Source organism: Macaca nemestrina, chromosome 1, assembly GCF_043159975.1.
Source record: "Macaca nemestrina isolate mMacNem1 chromosome 1, mMacNem.hap1, whole genome shotgun sequence".
Classification (NCBI taxonomy): domain Eukaryota; kingdom Metazoa; phylum Chordata; class Mammalia; order Primates; family Cercopithecidae; genus Macaca; species Macaca nemestrina.
Genome location: NC_092125.1, coordinates 4,052,332 through 4,073,666, shown reverse-complemented (window position 1 = coordinate 4,073,666; position 21,335 = coordinate 4,052,332). Strand labels below are relative to the sequence as shown.

The 21,335-nt window shown below is 48.0% G+C and overlaps 1 non-coding gene across 1 annotated transcript; it reads right to left on the bottom strand.

The window, feature by feature from the left end:
• Positions 1-20,782: 20,782 nt before the first annotated feature.
• LOC112425388 (U1 spliceosomal RNA) lies at positions 20,783-20,944 on the bottom strand. Its single transcript, XR_003016432.2, has one exon. It is a non-coding gene; the product is annotated as a U1 spliceosomal RNA (small nuclear RNA).
• Between the last annotated feature and the right edge of the window lie 391 nt (positions 20,945-21,335).

Sequence of the window (21,335 nt, the reverse complement as noted above, 5' to 3'; positions counted from 1 at the left end):
GCCAATTGTGTAACTCCAGTAAGGCCTCCATTAACTTTTAAAACAGCATCATGTTGAATTCTGCCGGGCGCGGCGGCTCACGCCTGGAATCCCAGCACTTTGGGAGGCCGAGGCAGGCGGATCACCTGAGGTCGGGAGTTTGAGACCAGCCTGGCCAACATGGTGAAACCTCATCTCTATTAAAAATACAAAAAATTGGCCAGGCGTGGTGATGCACGCCTGTAATCCCAGCTACTCAGAGAGCTGAGGCAGGAGAATCGCTTAAACCCAGGAGGTGGAGGTTGCTGTGAGCCGAGATCATGCCACTGCACTCCAGCCTGGGCGACAGAGTGAGGTTCCTTCTCAAGAAACAAAACAAAATAAAACAAATAATTAAGTGGAGTGAATATTGACTTTGTTTCAATAGCATGCACACAAATACTGAGGAATGAGACTTCTTAAATAAGACAGGACCCAGTTTTGACTTTTCTGGGCATATTCTGCTGGGCAGGAAAGAAATAAGAATATCAACTCTAGTGGACCACAGGCAGACGGCCGGCCAGCCAGCCAGCGCCCCGCTGAGGGCCAGAGCAGGGCCTTTGCCCAGATCACGGAGGAGCCTATTGTTTCTCCCAGTTTGTGTATGGAGGGCAAAAACATACCCACAAAAGTTCTGTGAAAGCTCTTCAGGCTCTGCAGTTTGGGACATGTTTATAGGGCATGCGTGAGTCACAGCGGTCAGCGGCTCTGTGGCCACAGAAGGCATTAAGAGGAAAAGTGAGTGGCCTCCTCACCCTTTGTTCCTGACAGGGTTTTGCATTGACACCAGCAGCCAGAGCGGTTTGCCGGGTTTGAGTGTGGTTATAGTGTGGACTTAGGCACTCTAAAATGGGAGGAAAGAAAGCTCCTTTTTGGGAAGAAACTTCTACCTATGTCAGCTATAGTATACCAGCTCACAGAGTGCTAAGAAAAAATAATTTTTTTAAAATAAAAAAACTACACGTGCATGCTTATGAAAACCTGGTTTCACAATCAGAATCCTGAACCTGCTCATAAATTTATACCAGAAAAGCAAAGACCAAAAACCGCGCATGCTTTGCTGCTAAACATTAACTTCATAATTTACTTTTTGGCACTAGGGGATAATGAGAAAGAGCAGCAAAGACACCTTTAAAAGGCAGCCGGGAGCCAGACCTCCTCCTCCTTTCTTCACCCAGGTCTGAACTCGCGTGCACTGAGTCGAGACCACAAAATGCATGTGGGTGGGTCTGATACCCGGTGACCTGCAGGGACAGCTGCACCCCCAGCCTCTGCCCACCTGCTGACCACAGGACAAAGTGTCTGGTTGTAGAAGGAAAGTATGGCTGCTTCTCCCCTCAACCCGGCCAAATCTTCCAAAGTCATTTGCAAAATATTGACTCCACAGAGTAAAGAACACTTGGTTTACAGTGCAGTTGGTGCAAAAATGAATAGACAAAGGTGTGGTGAATGTCTTTGACTCATATTTATGGCTTTTGTCTTCTTTGTTTCCTCTTGAACATATTCCCAGGGCCTCCTTTCTTTGTCTGTCTTCTCTTCACTTTCATCAAAGGCAGCCTGTTCCTTCTGACCTTGACATTTCCTGTGTAAACAACATCATGCCTCTTGGCACCTGAACCCTCCTAAAGTTTAAGGGGTGCAGGGTAAGGGGACTTTTGGAAAGCCCTGCTGTCCTATGGCCAACATCAGATAACTGGGGCGGGGCACAGTAGCTCATGCCTGTAATCCCTGCACTTTGGGAGGCTGAGGCTGGAGGATGACTTGAGCCTAGGAGTTCAAGACCAGCCTGGGAAATGTAGTGAGACTCCGTGTCTATAAAAATTAAAATAAAATTAGCTGGGTGTGACACGCACCTGTGGTCCCAGCTACTCTGCAGGCTGAGGCCAGAGGATTGCTTGAGCCTAGGAGGTCAAGGCTGTAGTGGGCAGTGTTTGAGCCACTGCACTCCAGCCTGGGTGACACAGCAAGATCCTGTCTCAGAAAAAAAGATAATCTGGATATTTATTTGTTTGTTTTTTGTTTTGTTTTGTTTTGAGACGGAGTCTTGCTCTGTTGCCCGGGCTGGAGTGCAGTGGCTGGATCTCAGCTCACTGCAAACTCCGCCTCCCGGGTTTACGCCATTCTCCTGCCTCAGCCTCCTGAGTAGCTGGGACTACAGGTGCCCGCCACCTCGCCCGGCTAGTTTTTTTTGTATTTTTTAGTAGAGACGGGGTTTCACCGTGTTAGCCAGGATGGTCTCGATCTCCTGACCTCATGATCCGTCCGTCTTGGCCTCCTAAAGTGCTGGGATTACAGGCTTGAGCCACCGCGCCCGGCCTGTTTGTTTGTTTTTTAGACGGAGTTTCGCTCTTGTTTCCCAGGCTGGAGTGCAATGATGCAATTTCTGTTCACCACAACCTCCGCTTCCCAGGTTCAAGCAATTCTCCTGCCTCAGCCTCCTGAGTGGCTGGGATTACAGGCATGTGCCACCACACCCAGCTAATTTTATATTTTTGGGGGTCTCTTCATGTTGGTCAGGCTGGTCTTGAACTGCCGACCTCAGGTAATCCACCTGCCTTGGCCTCCCAAAGTGCTGGGATTACAGGCATGAGCTACCGCGCCCGGCCTTATTATTTGTTTTTCATGGATGATCCTTATTCCTTTACTTATTTCATTTAAGGTTACCTTTAAGATTATTGGAGCTTAAAAAAGAAATATACAGCTGATTGAGAAAAGGTTATTGAAAATTTTACTATATATGTGTGTTCATATGCTTAGAGAGATGTGTGAAAGCAGGTGACTTTTAAACTTCTTTATACTTTTATTTAACTGTGGTGGAATATACGTAACATCAAATTTACCATTTTAACCACTTTTATGCATATAGTCTAGCAGGATTAAGTCAATTCACATTGTCGTGCAGCCATCACCCAGATCCATCTCTAGAACTTTCTCATTCCAAATGGAAACTCCATACCCCTCAAATAGTGACTCCCATTCTTCCTTCATACTTTTTTTTTTTTTTTTTTTTGAGATAGAGTCTCTCTCTATTGCCCAGGCTGGAGTGTGGTGGCATGGTCTTGGCTCACTGCAGCCTCTGCCTCCTGGGTTCAAGCAATTCTTCTGCCTCAGCCTCCCAAGTAGCTGGGATTACAGGTGCCTGCCACCACGCCCAGCTAATTTTTGTAATTTTAGTAGAGACAGTGGTTTCACCATGTTGGCCAGGTTGGTCTCGAACTCCTGACCTCAAGTGATCCGCCTGCCTCGGCCTCCCAAAGTGTTGGGATTACAGGCGTCAGCCACTGCACCCGGCCCCTCATACTATTTTGAGTGTGATTCTTATAATAATATCTTATATTTTTAAAAAACGGGATACACCTTACCTTGGTCCTTAAAGAATATGTTTGCTTATTCTGCTGTGGTTCCAAGATTATTTTTTTCTATAAAGTTTTTCCCCCTTAAGAGCTTATCACAGTGTCTTTTAGGTGAGTCAGCCAAATAAGACATGATGAAAATGCCAGTTTTATGAGGTTTCCAGGTACTCCTTTATAAAGATTCTAAGAAAATCTATTAAAAATTTATCTAAGAGTTGCTTTCAGGGATCTTAATTAGTGGAGGCTGCTGACCACAGGCCATGTCTAGAGTATAGACGATATCGTCACGTTACTCTGTTGTCTTCTCATTATTCAATTCAGCAGCATTTTATCAGGTCTACTGTTTGTTTGCACTGTGCTAAGTACTGTGGGAAACAGAAAAGTTGAAGACATGGCTATTGCCTGAAACGGCAGCTCCTGGGAAAAAATGCAGTAGAAGGAGGAGCTGGCTATAGAAAATATGGTCATTTCTAATCTAAAATTAATATGCCACTTATCATACAACATGAACATTAACATGTTCAGATATGAGAACAAGAGTGAATGCTGGAAATATATTAGAGTAATAACAATAATAATGTAACACCTAACAGTCAGAAAGCATCTATCATGTGTCAAACACCACACTCACACTTTACTCCCATTATCTCATTTAATCCCCACAAGAACAAGAACCTTACAGTGGCGGCTCTTGTCCCCAGTTGAGTTGGAAAAGCTGACACACTCAGAGATTAAGGGCATGGTGCCAGCAAGTGATGATGTGGGGCTCCCATCTCAGACCGGCCTGACTCCGGGTCCAAGGCTGGCGTTTGTCACTGCTGGGACAGCCATTGGTACACTCAGACCTGCCTGACTCCCGGTCCAAGGCTGGCGTTTGTCACTGCGGGGACAGCCATTGGTACACTCAGACCGGCCTGACTCTGGGTCCAAGGCTGGCGTTTGTCACTGCTGGGACAGCCATTGGTACACCGTGATGTCTAGTCTGGAAATAAAGAGAGTTGATTTTGTTCTGTTACATTTTATTTTTCACAGAAGCGAAAAGGAAAAGGAAGCAATTCATTTTAAAAGTATCCAAGGCCTGGCACGGTGGCTCACACCTGTAATCTCAGCACTTTGGGAGGCCGAGGCAGGAGGATCACGAGGTCAGGAGATTGAGACCATCCTGGCTGACATGGTGAAACCCCATCTCTACTAAAAATACCAAAAATTAGCCGGGCATGGTGGTGGCGCCTGTAGTCCCAGCTACTCAGGAGGCCGAGGCAGGAGAATGGCGTGAACCCAGGAGGCGGAGCTTGCAGTGAGCCGAGATTGCGCTGCTGCACTCCAGCCTGGGCGACAGAGTGAGACTCTGGCTCAAAAAAAAAAGGATCCAAAAGGAGGATGTTGTTTCTATCACGCCATTGCTTGGGGTCTGCCACCAAGTCCCTTACTGGTAGCTTAGGCCTCATTGGTTGGGATTCTTTTTTAAAAAATTGTCTGACTGGGCCGGGCGTGGTGGCTCGCGCCAGTAATCCTAGCACTTTGGGAGGCCAAGGCAGGTGGATCACAGGGTCAGGAGTTCAAGACCAGCCTGGCCAATATGGTGAAACCCTGTCTCTACTAAAAATACAAAAAAGCCGGGTGTGGTGCTGGGCGCCTGTAATCCCAGCTGCTTGGCAGGCTGAGGCAGGAGGATTGCTTGAACCCGGGAGGCAGAGGTTGCAATGAGCTGAGGTCATGCCACTGCACTCCAGCCTGGGCGACAGAGTGAGACTCCATCTAAAAAAAAAAATTGACTTCCTAAGTTGTCTCTAGATTCCGTCATGTATGACATCCCTGGGGACACCACCATGCAAAGCCAAGCGGTTGGCCAGCAGCCGGTTCCTGGCAGTCTTCATGTCGGGCTGAGGACTCACTCAAGGGGAAATTCACCCATGCGCGAACAGCCTGCCTGTTCGTTTGGTGAAATATGGCAGATTTTTTATTTCTTAAAAGTGAAAAGGGAGATGCTATTAATCAAGGGATTTAAATTATTATTTATTATTTTATTTATTTTTTTTTGAGACAGAGTCTTGCTCTGTTGCCTAAGCTGGAGGGCAGTGGTGTGATCTTGGCTCACTGCAACCTCTGCGTCCCGGGTTTAAGCGATTCTCCTGCCTCAGCCTCCCGAGTAGCTGGGACTACAGGCACCACCACCATGCCCAGCTAATTTTTGTATTTTTAGTAGAGATGGGGTTCTGCCATGTTGGCCAGGATGGTCTCGATCTCGTGACCTCGTGATCCGCCCGCCTCGGCCTCCCAAAGTGCTGGGATTACAGGCGTGAGCCACCGTGCCCAGTCGGGATTTAAATTATTTATTTTATTATGTATTCATTTATTTATTTTGAGACAGGGCCTTGCTCTGTCATCTAGGCTGGGGTGCCGTGGCGCGATCTCAGCTCACACAGCCTCGACCTCCCCAGTTCAAGCAGTTCTCCTGCCTCAGCCTCCCGAGTAGCTAGGACTATAGGCACGCCATCACGCCTGGCTAATTTTTGTATTTTTTTATAGAGACGGGGTTTCACCATGTTGCCCAGACTGGTCTCAAACTCCTGAGTTCAAGCGATCTGCCTGCCTCAGCCTCCCAGAGTGCTGGGATTACAGGTGTGAGCCACCCCGCCCGGCTTTAAGTTATTTATTTTAAAAAAAATTATTGCCCACTCTTTAGCAATGGGGAGGGAAGAGTGTTTCTTCCTGGATCCTCAGGAATGGCTGTTCCTTCTGGAAAGGTGCACTTTTCAGGTGAGAAGTGAAGTTCAGGGAACCTGGTGACAGTAGATTAATAGTTTCTCAACTCAGCTCCGTTTGCCACCTCTGACATGCAGGACTCATTCATTTTTTCAACCACTGTCATTCATGTATTTATTCATCAGTAAGTGCCTTCCTTGAGCACGGCACACCAAACTGTATAGCAGGGCTCAAAGGACCATCGTGCACAGTGCCTGCCCTCATGGGGCTGGCTGTCTAGTGAGGGAGGTGGGCGTGTGAACAGGCCAATCACACACCAGTGGCCACCACCAGGGCAGAGTGATGGACAAAGCACTGCTGATGGGCACAGAGCACAGAAAACAAAACGACCACCCTGGGCCTGGTGCTGTGGCTCACACTTGTAATTCCAGTGCTTTGGGAGGCTGAGTCTGGAGGGTTCTTTGAGCCCAGGAGTTTGAGACCAGCCTGGGCAGCAGAGTGAGACCCTATCTCTCTCTCTCTCTTTTTTTTTTTTTGAGACAGGGTCTCACTCTGTCGCGTAGGCTGGAGTGCAGTGGCGTGATCTCGATTCACTGCAGCCTCTGCCTGCCGGGTTCAAGCGATTCTCTTGCCTCAGCCTCCTGAGTAGCTGGGATTACAGGCACCATCACCATGCCTGGCTAGTGTTTTTGTAATTTTAGTAGAGATGGGATTTCACCATGTTGGCCAGGCTGGTCTTGAACTCCTGGCCTCAAGTGATCCGCCTGCCTCAACCTCCGAAATGCTAGGATTATAGACGTAAGCCACTATGCCTGACCTCAAGATCCTATCTGTATCAAAAAAAAAAAAAAAAGAAAGAAAGAAAATTAGCCAGGTGTGGTTACTCACACCTATATCCCAACTACCTGGGAGCTGAAGTGCAGGCTACGTGTGAGGATCGCTTAAGCCCAAGAGTTAGAGGCTGCAGTGAGCCTTGACTGAGTCACTGCACTCCAGCCTGGGCAATGGAGTGAGACCTTGCCTCTTCAAACAAACAAACAAAACTCTGGCTTCAGGAGTCTAGAAATTAGGAGGTGACATCTGAGCTGTGTCTTAACGCAAACAAACAAAACTCTGGCTTAAGGAGACTCGCCGAGATCGCGCCACTGCACTCCAGCCTGGGCGACAGAGCGAGACCCTGTCTCAAACAAACAAACAAACAAATAAATAAATAAATAAAAGAGTAAGGAAGTGAACCCAGTGGATATGCTGGGGCATCAGATACAGGCTGTTGGCCATTTAGTTAAAATAAGATGGATGACCATAATATAAAAGATGTAAAAAAAGAAACTAACTTACTTAATTTTTTTGAATGAGTAAAACGTACGTGGTACAAAACTCAAAAGGTATAAAGGCTCATAGAGTAAAAACTAATTTTTCTGTATAAATGTGTCCCACAACCACTCGGACGCCTCCCTCCTGAGCACATCGAATCCAGGGAGTCCTTGTGTGAACAGGTAGGTGGTGTCCTTATGCGCCCTTCATGCTTCTCTACACACCACACTTTTCTCACGAAGCAACAGGTCCCATACGCTCAGTTCCTGATTGTATAAATACCCACCTCATCGATTTCAATGACTGCATAATATTCTGTTGCACGAATGTGCCATATTTTATTTAACCAGTTTCCTTCTCAAGAATATGGAGGCGGTTTTCCTTCTTTCAGAAACTCTGATTTATTTATTTATTTATTATTTGTATTTTTTTTTTCCTGAGAAAAATGCTGTTGAGAACAGAAATTTGGGTTTAAGTTGCAGTGGCTGTTCTGGTTTATATAGAACTGGATTCTAGCCTTTTCTTCATTTTCTTTTGCCTGGTCGATTTTTGCTTATCCTTTTCTTTGCAGCATGCTTCAAACATTTTATTTTGGGTGTGTCTCTCGGACACCCAATCAGTGATTGTGACATTTTCAGCAACTGCTATAATTTCCACTTCAGATACAGAGACACCTGTCACTTAGCACTTCCATGAAGAGCTTCTGAGCGAATTTTCCAGTGGGAAGGCGCCTCGGGGGTGACACATGGATAACGTGGAGTCATGCAGTTTGGGCAGATTACCAGTTAAGAGCAACATGATGTTTGGCCCACTTTGACTTACAGGCCACTAAAGCCTCAAACAATACGACACCTGGCCTTTTACCAAACGTGGACAGCGGAGGTGTTGGCAGGAATGGTGTTAAGCCAGGTTCATCTGCATTGGTCAAGCATAGACTTCTATTTTTAAAATATTTAGGGCAAACATAGTTCAAAATTAATTTGGTCAACTACATTTTTCTTTAGTTTCTTTAGTTTTGAAACTTTTGTATATTTTTATTAATTATGAAACTCATACAAATGTTATGTAGGCAGAATTTTCAGGAAGTTTTATGCCCCTTTTTATAAACCTGTGACAAAGAAATAAGTGATATAATAGGGAAATACTGAGGTGTATTTGCACAGTCTTTGTATTTTACAAAATTATCATCTGACCATAGATGTGATCGTTGCTGTTCCAAGTAACAGAAAGCTGAACCCATAAAAGGAAGTAACTGGCTTATATGTAACAGAAGAGTCTAAAAGCAGACATAGCTTCAGATGCAGCTTGATCCAGGGCTCAGATGCCATCATCAGAATCCAATTCTTGGATTTGTTTCTTTGGGTTGGCTTCATTTTCAGGCAGCCCCTTTCCTCATATCCTCAGGATGGCAGAGGCAGCCCATGGCCTTTCCCTTACAGAGATAGGTTACCAGGAAAGAATACTTCTAACCCTAGACATGAAACGACAGTCTTGAACTTCCTTCTGACTTGATCAGCCAAGTCCCTGTTGGAACCATCACTGCCTGGCTTAGGCCTGAGACAGTGCTGCCCCTCTACTACCAAAGGCAGGGCTGGCCTTCCCTAAAGTGTGTGTTCCGGGTGGGGGAGAGGAATGGATCTGAACCAAAATGAGGGCTGTCCAGCATCAGCAAATATCCCCGCGGTCCCCATGCCTCTAACAGGAGGCAAACCATCAGCCCCTCCCTCTGGCTCCCCTACTGAAAATACCCCCAGGAGCCCACAGGTCTTAGGCTTCTCCGAGCTACTTCTGCATCTACTTTTTTGCTTCCTTAATTATTTTTTATTTTTATTTTTATTTTTTTTGAGACAGAGTCTTGCTCTGTCACCCAGGCTGGAGTGCGGTGGCGCGATCTCGGCTCACTGCAACCTCCACCTCCCAGGTTCAAGTGATTCTCCTGCCTCAGCCTCCTGAGCAGCTGGGATGACAGGCACGTACCACCACGCCTGGCTAATTTCTGTATTTTTAGTAGAGACAGGGTTTCACCATGTTGGCCAAGCTGGTCTCGAACTCCTGATGATCCACCCGCCTCAGTCTCCCAAAGTGCCGGGATTACAGGCGTGAGCCGCCATGCCCGGTTGCTTCCTTAACTCTTGATCTCCTCTCTGTATCTTGCTTTGTCTAGCTGTTCTCTTCTCTCCGTATTCATCCAAATATAGGACATGACCCTTCTCTAATTTGCTTAGAAGTACCCGGATGCATGGCATTGTATGTGGTACACCTTGAACGAAGGGTGAAGAAACGAGGGGGAGTGACTTAGTAGCATGTGACAGCACACAATTTAAATTTTAATATTAGCTCATTTACTAAAAACAGCTTATATAATAGTCACTCACGTACCTCAACACTCACCATCCCTTCCCCACTTTTTTTCTGGAGACAGGGTTTCACTGTTGCCCCGGCTGGAGCGCAGGTGGTGTAATCACGGCTCACTGTAGCATCGACCTCCTGGACTCAAGGGGTCCTCCTGCCTCAGCCTCCTGAGTAGCTGGGACCACAGGTGCATGCCACCACGCCCAGCTAATTTTTAAAATTTTTTGTAGAGACAAGGTCTGGCTGTGTTGCTCAGGCTGGTCTAAACTGGGTTCAAGTGATCCTCCCACCTCAGTCTCCCAAAGTGTTGTGACTGCAGGTGTGAGCCACTGTGCCCAGCCAACATTCACCCCTTTCAAGTGTGCAATTCAGTGGATTCTAGCATCTTCACAGTGCTGTGTAACTATCACTCCTGTCTACTTACAAAGCATTTCCATCATCTTAAAAAGATTCCCCATGTCCAGTAGCAGTTCCCCTTCCCCCACCCTCATCCTCTGGCAACCACTCATCTTCCTGTATGTCTGTGGATTTGCCTCTTCAGGGCATTTCGTATAAACACAATCATACAATATGTGGCCTTTCGTGTCTGGCTTCTTTCAGTTAGTATAAGGCTTTCGAGGTTCATCCATGTTGTAATATATATCCTGAGTTCACTCCTTTTTGTTAAGCTCACAAAAGCACTTTTTATTTGCGGCAAGGAGACTGGCCGCAGGGATTACAGTTCCAGCAGTCAAAACGTAGCTCCAGGTGGCACTACTTGGACCGTAGATTTTGCTTCATTTTGACTGGAAAAGGGTGTTCAGGATGTACTTCTCCCAGCTGGACAAGAAAAAGGGCAGAGAAATCTGAAAGAGACGTCTCATCTACACAAACTGCTCTTTGGACTCAGCATCAACCTGACCACACCCTTGCTGGTCAGTCGGCAGGTCGCTGACCCACTGTTAAGGGACACAGGCCATACTACACTTGCTAGAAAAACTGAAGCAGGAAAAAGAGGTGCAAGGCCCTTGGGGAAGAGCAGGTACCTACAGCTTTAAAGCTCAGTGTTGAAGGGGTAATCCTTGCAGCAGGCACAGCTCACCAAGACGCAGACCCTCCCGTCCCCCTCCCGTCCCCGCGGCCGCTGACTACAGTGGTCACATCAGGCTGCTCAGTGGAAAGTCAAAGACCTCCAAGTTTTCAGCAGTGCGTTCCAGTGTCACCACGAAATGATAGGAGTTACCACCAAGTTCCTCTGCATGGGAAACCAGATCAGAACCTGGGCTGCGTTTTTATTTGTTTATTTTTATTTTTTACTGTGCTTGGCTGTGATTGCTTTGGTGCAGGGATCCCCCAGACCTGTCACAAGAGCTGAGGGGACTATAGGCAGTCACCACCTTGCCTTTGGATTGGCAGCCCTGGATTAACTTCTGCTGAGGTGGGTGCAGGTGGCACTCACTCTGGTTAACCACTGTTTTTAAGCCAGGTTTCTTTTTTTCTGTCTTAAACATACATTTTTAGAGACAGGATCTCACTCTATCACTCATTCTGGAGTGTAGTCGCATGATCATAGCTCACTGCAGCCTCGAGTTCCTGAGCTCCAGTGATCCTCCCTCCTTGGCCTCCCAAAGTGCTGGGATTACAGGCCGAGACACCACACCTGGTCTTAAGCTGGGTTTCTTTACCAGCTCCTGGGTATGGCTGCAGCTGGAGATACCAGAAGCTTTCATAGCCCTTCATCTAGCAGCTCCTCCATGTGGCCACCCACGTGTCCATGAAGTTGGTGTCACTAGGTACCACGTTGTCTGTCCCATCCAACAGGAAAAATAGCCTGTTGGCCAGTGAATAAGGGAGAGCTCCGGGTGGTCCCCTGAGGGTCTTCTGACGGGTTCCTTTACCAGGCTGTTCTCATGGTATGAGCACCGCAGCTTGCTGACAGTGGCAACGTTCTCAAGCTTCGCAGACTCTGTCACTTGGCCTGGAGGGGACTTCTAGGTGTCCAGCCCCAGGACAGGCATTTTGGCACCATGATTGAGCATGATATGGTGAAGCCATCCTCACAGGGTTAAGAAGAATTCTGGACAGAAATATAGTTGTAATTAAGCATCCGTCAGCCTGCACTTTGACCCACTTCCTTGTAACCGACAGTGAAGTAGCACCAGATACCGTTTGCACCCCCGTTGTTCCTATAGATAGGATCTCTGACCTGAGAATCATAAGGCTTTTGTTTAAAATAGATGGGATCTCTGACATTAGAATCATAAGGCTTTTGTTTAAGAATTGCTTAAGGTGTTTTTCAGATCCTGAATTCCAGCAAAACAGCCGACACCAACCAGTTTGAAGACCCCCACAGAGGAATGTGATCTGCATGAAAATACAGCTTCATCTCCCTCTCCCATGACTCCACCCTGCACACTTTGACCAGTCGATCATCTCCACACTCCAGTCTCTACTCCCCAGCCCTTAAAAACCCCAGACTCCTCAGGGAGATGCTTTTGAGGTTTCCTCCCATGTCCTCCTTCGGCGACCCTCCGATGAAACCTCTTTCTCTGCTACAGCCCTGTGCCTCGGCGTATTCACTTGCCGACCAGTCCCATCCAGCAACGGGCCCATCGTGGTTACCGTGGCCGGCCGAGCCTGCTGTGCCTCACAGACCCCACTCAGGATCACACCACTTCGTTCCATGGTTTGGAGATGCCATGTTTGCTTATCCCTTCATCAGCTGATGAGCATTTGCGCTGTTTTCACTTTTTGGCTATTATGAGAATGTTGCTATGAGCATCCGTGATATTCGCCCATTTAAAAAGGTGTTTTTCACCATAGCTGCTGTGGGAAATTTCTCCCTGGCTCTGTCCTTTCTTTGTAGCCCCGCCTTCCCCCAGGTTTTGACTCTCCCTCTCTGGCTCACGGTCAGCCCCTTGCCTCACCTCCCAGAGCAGTTCCACTCTCCCACCTCCTCCTGCGGCATTTCCAAACCCTCTGCTTAGCAAGGCACCACCCATCCTGCACCTCTCCCCTCAGGGCTGCGAGCACCTGCACACACTTGGTGGTTATCATATGCTGCAGCTCAATCAAATGCTCTCAGTTTTACATCACCAAGCTTTGTAAGCCAAAGGGAAGGCAAGGATTTGATTTTCACATCACATGAATCATGACACCTATCTTAGAAGGCAGAAGCAACTATAGTTGGAATGCAATTTTGTTTTCAATATGTGGAACCATGTCAAGGCTCTTTCCTCCCCATATGTCCTGCCCTGTTAATGGCTGGGGCTGAGGGTTTTCCCAGAAAACCAGATTGTCCTCACACGTTCAGCAGGACCCTGCGGCTTCCACAGATAGTGGGACTGTTACCAGAAAGAAGTCTCGACCCAGACGCCAAGAGAGGTTCTTGGATCTCGCCCAAGAAAGAATTTGGGGGGAGTCCATAGAGTGAAGCGAAAGCAAGTTTGTTAAGAAAACAGGAATAAAGAATGGCTACTCCATAGGCAGAGCAGCTCCGAGGGCCGCTGGTTGCCCATTTTTATGATTGTTTCTTGATTATATGCTAAACAGGGGGTGGATTATTCATGAGGGAAAGGGGTGGGCAATTCCTGGCACTGAGGGTTCATCCCCCTTTTACACCATATAGGGTAACTTGTTGACATTGCCGTGGCATTTGTAAATGGTCACGGAGCTGGTGGGAGTGTCTCTTAGCTAATGCGTTATAATTAGCATCTAATGAGCAGTGAGGACGACCAGAGGTCACTCCATCACCATTTTGGGTTTGGTGGGTTTTGGCCGGCTTCTTTACTGCAACCTGTTTTATCAGCAAGGTCTTTACGACCTGTATCTTGTGGTGACCTCCTACCTCCCCCTGTGACTTAGGATGCCTGACGGGCTGGGGATGCAGCCCAACGGACCTCAGCCTTATTTTACCAGCCCCTAGTCGCTCTGATTCAAATGCCTCTGACAGGACCATGCAGACTTGAGAAACAGGCCCCCAGCCAACCAGACTCTGGCTCTAGGACACGCTTAATACTGTGAAAAGAACGTTACGGGGCACAGTTACAAATACCGGGGTGTAAACCTTCAGATTAGAAGACACTTGTCAGACCCAGGGGCTCATCCAGCTCCATGGAGGTCATCGTCACCACATCCAGCTCCATGGAGGTCATCGTCACCACATCCAGCTCCATGGAGGTCATCGTCACCACAAGCTCTTCAGACAGCGGTGGGGGTTTCTAAGGGATATTTTTATTTTCCGGATTGCAGTTTTGTTTAGGAAGACATGAAAGTGAGGATCAACTACTTCGAGGATTGTACAACTTTGTAAATTGCACAAATATGCATATTTATATCTGCATTTGTGCACACAAACTTGTCAAGAAGCTTATTTCTGGAAAGAGCCAGTGGTTCTGGGGGAAAAAAAAGATAAATACGAGACCCTTCAGTAGAGAGGAAGTTACTTTGGGAAGATTTTGATTTTTAAAGAAGCTGTGTTCACCCATGTTTTTAAAAAGGAACATGGATTTCAACAATAATATAACGAGCAAAGCATCTGTTTCATTTATGAAATTACACCTACTAAAGAACAGAGTCAGTGAGGGTTAAGGTAGGATGATGGTGACAGGGAAAGAAAATAGAAGGAAGGCTAGGCATGGTGGCTCACACCTGTAAGCCCAGCACTTTGGGAGAGCGAGGCGGGTGGATCACCTGAGGTCAGGAGTTTGAGACCAGCCTGGCCAACATGTTGAAACCCCATCTCTACTAAAAATACAGTATTTAGCCGGGCATGGTGGCAGGCACCTGTAGTCTCAGCTACTCGGAAGGCTGAGGCAGGAGAATCCCTTGAACCCAGGAGGCAGAAGTTGCAGTGAGCCAAGATCGCACCACTGCACTCCAGCCTGGGCAACGAGAGCACACCTCTGTCTCAAAAAAAAAAAAAAGAAAAAAAAGAAAAAGAATGGAGAGGAAAACAAAGACCGAGGTGCACCCAGGCCTTTGGAAAGTGAGGCTGTGACCCCTGTGCAAGCGAGAGCCCTGTGAGTCTCCCACAGTGCCCGCCACGTACTAGCTGCTCAGTAAATGGCTGTGAAATAAATGCTGATCACAAAGGACAGAATGAGAAAGATTAAGAGAGGGAAAAAGAAGTGTGGAGGAGTACAAGGAGAAATAATAACAGGCTGGGCACGGTGGCTCATGCCTGTAATCCCAGCACTTTGGGAGGCTGAGGTGAAAAGATCATTGAGGCCAGAAGTTTGAGACTAGCCTGGATAACAAAGCAAGACCTTGTCTCTACCAAAAATTAGCCAGGGTAGTGACACGCCTGTAGCCTGTAGTCTGTACTTGGGAGGATGAGGTGGGAGGATCACTTGAGCCCAGGAGTTCGAGGCTGCAGTGAGCTATGATTGCACCGCTGCACTCCAGCTTTGGGCTATAGAGCAAAACCACGTCTTGAAAATAAAAAATAAAAAGAGAAATAATAGCAACCAGTTCCGCTAATGTAAGGCTTTTCCACTTACAAAACCCTCGCCATGACTTGATTCTTATAGTCAATCCACAGGGTAAGAAAGAACATTTGTACAGAGAAAGCATAACGTTTATGAAGTCAGTCACCAGAGGCCACGCTCCTGGGAGGTGGCAGGACCAGTTCTAGACGAGGACGTCCATCTGCCAGCCCCATCCTGACTGCAGACACCTCGCTGCTTCTGTCTTCTGAAGGCACAGCCTCAAAATTGGGCCAATGTTGAGGGGCCTGGGGTCAGGGCTGGAGATGGGGCCGTGGGAGGTGTCAGCACAGGGAGGATATTCGGAACCATGAGACTGCTGAGACCACTAAGGAGTGGCGGGGAGCACAGATGGAGAAGAGAGGCCGGAGGACCGAGCCCTGGGTGCCCATCCTTCGGAGGGCGTGGAGAAGGGACAGACCCAGACCGGGAAGGTGACTCGGTGGAAGGAACCAGAGGGAGGGAGTGGGGAGCCCTGGGAGCCACGTGGAGAGGGAAGGGGGCCACCCTGTCAGAATATAGCAGTGCCTGATACCTAGTGAGAGCCCCAGAAATAAGAGCTCGTTCCTATTTTTATTCATGTCTTGTTGGGAGGAGGAGCGAGCCGCGAGTGTGGTGAGAGCTAAATTGTCATGCACCACAGCACAGAGTAAAGAGCTGATGTCCCCAATGGATAAATCAAGAAACAACAGAGCCAGCACATTGAGAAAAGCAGAGGTGAATACCTCAGAAACCTCAAAATTGTCCCCTCAGAGGGGAGGAGGACAGGTGTGGAGGGAAGGGGCGGCCAGGACAGGGGGTTTTTAAAAATAAGCCTTTTGATATTATTTGCACATGTAGTTCTTTGATAAAGAATTTTTTAATTTTTAAATTTTTGTAGAGATGGGCCCTCACTCTGTCCCCCAGGCTGGAGTGTAGTGGCATGATCATGGCTCATTGCAGCCTCGACCTCTTGGGCTCAAGTGATTCTCCCGCCTCGGCCTCCCAAAGTGCTGGGATTACAGGCATGAGCCATGCACCCAGCCTGATTAGAAAAAAAAAAAAAAAAAAAGCTTCAAAGGACACAAAAAGAGAGCTTTTGCGCATGCAGCTGTCTAAGGTGATTGATGAATGGCAGAGCCCACCAGGCTGCGGGGCTGGCGTGGACGTTCTCCCGCGGGGCCGGGGTGGACGTTCTCCCGCGGGGCTGGGGTGCTCATTCTCCAGGACCCCTCGTTCACACTGACTGTCGTGAACATCTTCTGTGCACTGCTAGGACAACTCGTTCTTTATTCACTAAGCGCTTTCCTGGCTCAGTGAAACTCAGAGGCCCCGCAGCAGAGGAATAACAGGCTCCAGTGGAGAAGGGACCGGGAAGGAAGTAATTGGAAATCTCTTCTTCCTCCCAGGTTCTATCTCCTCTGCTCACTCCCCGCTGTGGAGGGTCGGTAGCAAGGGCGGTGACACACTCCCACCCCGTCCTTGTCACACTGTGATCTCCCCCAATGCATCACACCTGCACCTTCCAGGCTCCGGAAAGACGATGTGCCTCTTCTACTTTGGAAAATCACAATTCTCAGAAGACCAACAGAAATGCATGTAGAAAATGATGGAAATTACTGGGTATCAGAGGACACGATGACCTGAACGAGCAGGAAGATGGTAGGGGGCGGGGGGTGGGGTGGAAGCTGGCTAGGACTTGGTAGTGACAAATGCATAACTGTTTGCTTATTTTCAGTGCCTTTTGCTTCAAATGAGAGGTTTCTGCTGTCCCACGGTGAAGTGTGAGGCATAAATCCTGCTTCATTACAGGGGACTTCTAGGGGGGTGGCACGGAGCCCAGGAGTCCCCCTGGCATGATGAGGGGAAGTTGGGAAAGAGAAACGAAAGAAAATGGAAGAGGGCCAAACGCAGGAGGTGTGAGGAGGAAAGCCAAGGAAGACGATGGGAGAGGGAATATTAAAAAGGAGGGAGAGGCCGGGCGCGGGGCTCACATCTGTAACCCTGGCACTTCGGGAGGCTGATGCAGGAGGATCACTTGAGCCCAGGAGTTTGAGACCAGCATGGGCAACATGGTGAAACCCCGTCTTTACAAAAAAAAAAAAAAATACAAAAAGTAGCTGGGCAGGGTGGCATGCACCTGTAGTTCAAACTGCTTGGGAGGCCGAGGTGGTGGGAGGGTCGCTTGAGCCCAGGAGGTCAAGGCTGTAGTGAGCCATGATCACGCCACTGCACCTCTAGGCTGAGCTGCCTCAAAAAAACAATAACAACAGAAAAAGGGAATGAGAGGTAGGGTCTAATAGGTAGGAGGTAGGAGGCTGGCCCAGGAAATGAGTCGGGTGTTATTTTGTGCACTGATGCAGTGAGTTAACGCATTCGTTTCCTAAGGCTGCCAGGATGAGTTGCCACATACTTGGTGGCTCAAAATAGAAAATCCAAAATCCAGATGGCAGCAGGGCCATGCTCTCCCCCAGGTCCTAGGGGAGGATCCCGCTCACCCTTGCCTCTCCAGCTACTGCTGGCCCCATGCGTTCTTCGTCCTGCAGCTGCGTCACTCCCGTCCCTGCCTCTCTGCCTTCACAGGACCTTTTCTCCTGCGTTTCTCCACGGAGTCTGTGTGTCTCCAGTCTCCCTCTTCTTTCTCTTATAAGGACACTAGTCACTGGATTTAGGGCCCACCCTGAGTCCAGGATGATCTTATCTCAAGATCCTTAATTTCATCTACAAAACCCTATTTCCAAATAAGATCACATTCACGTGTACGGGGGGCCATGGACTGAATGTGTCCCCCCAGAATGCCTCTGTTGACATCGTAATTCCAGTGTGGCAGTATTTGGAGGCGGGGCCTGTGGGAGGTGATCACGCTGTGAGAGTGGAGCCTTCATGAATGGGATTAGCACCTTTATGAGAAGAGGCTGGAGATCCACCATGTGAGGATGTGGGGGGAAGGTAATGCTCTCGAGCCCAGAAGCAGGTCCTTGCCAGAACTGACCATGCTAGCACCTTGATCTTGGATTTGCAGCCTCCAGATGGTGAGAGACAAATGTTTGCTGTTTAAGCCACCCAGTCTTGGCATTTCTTATAACAGCCCTAAGTGATAACTGATTTGGGTGCCCCTATTCAACTCTTGTTTTGACTTAGATGACATTCTCTACAGGGAAAATTTCTGAGGACTGTTGGACAAAATGCTTTCTTTTCTGGCTTTTTGTTTTGTTTTGCAAAAAAAAAAAAAAAAAAAAAAAAAAGAAAGATGAATGGGTCAATGAGAACATCTGAAAAGTCTGAAGTATCACTGAGGAAACACAGGGCAATTGAGAACCCGAAAGTGAATGGAAACCTATGATAGAAGTGAGATATGCTTTTCTGTTGTCCCCTCATCGGGCTGTGTGTGATGACACAATGCTAATAGCCGGCAAACAGCGAGGAAACGAACATGATCCTGACAGCTGTGCCCACGCTGAGTGATTTTTAAGTTGAATATCTGAGTAAAATAAATAATTGTCTCATTTCTTTGTTGATTTAACCAACTCTGAAGCCTAAAAGACACGTGTCAGGCCCTGTGAGGGGAACCAATAGGAATGTGGCTGAATGGCGTCCTTGGAGAGTTCATGGTCTGATAGGAGAGAAGGATTTTATAGGAAATCACAGTCACAAGAAAGGAGCCCACACGAGATGGCCGTGGGGGTTTGGGGAACAAGATAGTGCACCCAGTTGGAAATATCAGAGAGGGCTTCCTGGAGGAGGTAGCATTGGAGCTGGGCATGGTGGGAGGAAGGATCTGAATGAATATGTGGTGAGAGGAGGAAGGCCATTCTAGGCAAAGGCAAAACAGAGGTGGGAGGGGGGAGCTCGTCAGGGAGTAATTAATAGTTCAGTTTGGCTGCACCTTAGAGTCTGTGGACGAGAGTAGTGGAGATTAAGCATAGTGGGGTTATGCTGGGGCTGGCTCCAGGAGGGCCTTGAAGGCCACGCAGAGTTGATGCTGCAGACCCAGCATTCCGAGGTTGGGAGAGAAGGTCCAGCTCACAGAGAAGCTGCAGGGGCTGGAGATAGTGGGAGAGTGCTCCTCCAAAATGCCTGATGTGCTCTGGGGCATCCCTCCTACCCTAGAACTGATGCCCTAGACAATGAGAACCGCTAAGGCTCTGAGCAGGGAATAGCACTGCGAAGCTGCGCTCCAGGAAACATTCATCTGCAGCTCCTGTTAAGACTTAACAGGAGGCCGGGCGTGGTGGCTCACGCCTGGAATCCCAGCACTTTGGGAAGCCAAGGCGAGCAGGTCACCTGAGGTCAGGAGTTCGAGACCAGCCTGACCAATGTGGCCATACCCTGTCTCTACTGAAAATACAAAAATTAGCAGGGTGTGGTGGTACGCACCTGTAATCTCAGCTACTCAGGAGGCTGAAGCAGGAGAATCACTGGAACCCGGGAGGCGGAGCCTGCAGTAAGCTGGGATCACACCACTGCACTCTCCAGCCTCGGTGACAGAGCGAGACTCCATCTCAAAAACAAACAAAAAAGCCACATAATGAGGATGCGACAAATTTCATGGGTCTCTACTGCCTTCTCCCCAGTTACGTGGAACTGAGGGCTGACCAAGGGGGATGGCTGTGGGAAGAGGAAAGAAGCAAGCCATGGGCTCAACCCTTGCTAGTGAAGCAGGGACTGAGCTGCCTGGTGCCATGGGGCTGGGCGCAGGGAAAAGCTTTTCTGGCTGGATGTTCACTCCTTGTTTGGGTGAAGATAATGTGTGTGCAACTGTCTCAGCTTCCCATCTCACAGGAGTTCCTAGTGCACTGCTGATCCCGAGGCTGTGCAGATCCGTGCTTAAGACACTCGTCTGTTCTCTGACACTCCTCCCTCATCTGTTCTCTGTTTTACTTACACTGGCAGAGGGGAGGATGAATATCCACGGCCCCTCATTTCCTTCATTTGGGTGATGGAAAGATGAAAACGTTTCAGCATCCCTTGTTGACATGTGAGCTGCAGTAAGGCCTAGAGAGTCCTCTACCCACTGAGAGCTGGGGCAGTGTGTGGCGGAGACAGAAGAGATGGGGGAACACCCCATGGACTCGTGTATCAGCTCAACTTCTCCCAAGCATTCCATTCCCCTGCGCAGGCCCCAAGTCTCAGAATCATCCTTGCCTCCCTTCTTTCTCCCTCTCCTTCCTCATCCAACCCGCCAAATCCTATCTTCACAATATGACCAGTCAACATACTGAGGACATTATGCTAAGGGAATAAGGCAGTCCCCAAAGGACCGACACTGTATAATTCCACTTCTCTGAAGTACCTAGGAGATTCAGATTCCTAGAGACAGAGAGTAGAATGTGGATGCCAGGGGCTCTGGGAAGGAGAAAATGGGGGGTTACTGCTTAATGGGTACAAAGTTTCAGTTCTGCAAGATGAAATGAGCTCTGGAGATGGATGGGGTGAGGCGTGTGCAACAATGTGAATGTGTGTAATACCACTCAGTGTACACTCAAAAATGCTGAAGATGCTAAAGTTTGTTATATGCATTTTTTATAATAAATAAATTACACACTAAAGACCACTGACATCAAGTTATGATCTCTCATTGGACAAAGAGTGACACAGGGGAAGCATGGACGAAGTCCCGCATTACCACAAACTATGCGGTTTAGTTTCCTGCATTTGGAGAAATCGAGGGGTCAGCATACCTGGAGTGCAGGAGGTGAGCCTCACTCTGGGAAAACCATCTTCATGATCACGGTATCTCCCCTGCCAGGTAAGTATATTGTATGTCCTTTATCACAATTTAAAAAATACACCCACATATACATTTATCTATATCATCCATATCTATCTATATCATCGATATCTGTCATCAATATCTATCTATATCATCTGTATCTACATCTATATCTATATCATCTATCTCTAGCGCTCCTCCTCCATGGCTACTGGCCTGGTCTAGGCTGCCTTTATCTGTCATCCAGATGATTGCAATGACGTCCTTCCTGGTCTTTGCCTCCATAACTATGTTCCCAACATGTAGTCATAGTGATCTGAATAAAACATAAATCAGATGTGTCACTGTTCTGCTCACAAGCCTCCATCTGGCCTCTTTCTTGGAGTAAAAGCCAAAGCACTTACCATGACCCCTTGGGGCTGTCCAGGCTGGCTG